Source organism: Tenrec ecaudatus, chromosome 2 (genome assembly GCF_050624435.1).
Source record: "Tenrec ecaudatus isolate mTenEca1 chromosome 2, mTenEca1.hap1, whole genome shotgun sequence".
Classification (NCBI taxonomy): Eukaryota; Metazoa; Chordata; class Mammalia; order Afrosoricida; family Tenrecidae; genus Tenrec; species Tenrec ecaudatus.
In genome coordinates, this window is record NC_134531.1 from 167,833,752 (window position 1) to 167,835,148 (window position 1,397).

The window sequence follows — 1,397 nt, forward strand, 5'->3', positions numbered from 1 at the left end:
CAAGTATCAAGCACCAAAGACCCAAAACAAAACAAACAAACAACAAAAACCATATCAATGGGAATGAGGGGGAGGGCAGAATGGAGACCCAAAGCCCATCAGTAGTCAACTGAACACCCAGTCAGAATGGCCACAAGGAAGAGAAGAACCAGTCAGGGTGCAGTGTGGCACTAGTGAAAAACACAACCTTCCTCTAGTTCTTTAATGTTTCCTTCTGCCCCTCCCACTACCATGACCCCAATTCTATCTTGCAAACCTGGCTAGACCAGCACATGTATACTGGTACAGATAAGAGTTCACAACCCAGAGCATGCAGAACAGATAACCCTCTCAGGAACCAATAAAGGGAGCAGTGATACTAGGAGGTTAAGGGTGTGGGTGGGAGTAAGGGGGAACTGACCACAATGATTGATGTATGGCCCCCATCCCAGGGGAATGGACAGCAAAAAAGTGGGTGAAATAAGACAGCATTTGGTGTAAGACAGAAAAAAAGAGAATAATTTGTAAAATATCAAGGGGGCATGGGAAGGGAGAGGGCAGGGTGGGGGCAGGAAATGAAGAGCTGATGCCCAGGGACTCAAGTAAAAAAGAAAATGTTTTGAAAAAGATAATGACAACATATATACAGATGTGTTTGACAAAATGTATGGATTGCGATAAGAGCTGTAAGAGCCCCTAATAAGATTTTTAAAAGAAAGAACACCCGTGAAAGTGCCCAGGCCATCAAAAGTATACATATTTGGAAAGGCACCAAGTGTTTGAAAGATGTCACTTTGCAGAAGCAATATGTGTCCTTCCAACATTACAATGGTGGAGTTGGCAGGTGTGCCCAGGCCAAACAGTGGGATTGGATCCAGTGTCGGTGGCCCAAAAAGAGTGTTGAGTTTTTACTGCACATGCTTAAAAATGCAGAGTGAGGCTGAATTGAAAGGTTTACATGTGGATTCTCTGGTCATTGAGCACATCCAGGTGAACAAAGCCCCCAAGATGCGCTGCCAGATTTACAGAGCTCATGGTCAGATCAGTCCATCCTTGAGCTCCCCGCGCCACATTGACACGATCCTGATTGAAAAGGAACGTGCTGTTCCTAAACCAGAAGAGAGGGAACAGAAGAAAAAGATCTCCCAGAAGAAACTGAAGAAGTGAAAACTGATCTACCTTGGACAGAATAAGGAAGACTGGGAAAGAACTGATTCAATCAAATCACTTTTTGATGAAGAATATTGAAAGCACCATAGATTGCCACAAGAACAAACAAATCTGTCTTGAAGCAAGGACTGCAGTATGCTCCTTCTAGCTAGTATGGTGAGCCTTGGTGTCACATGCCATCAGGAGAGTCTGGTCCCTGGAAAAGAACATCATGTGTCGTAGAGGGTCAGTGAAAAACCCTGGATGGA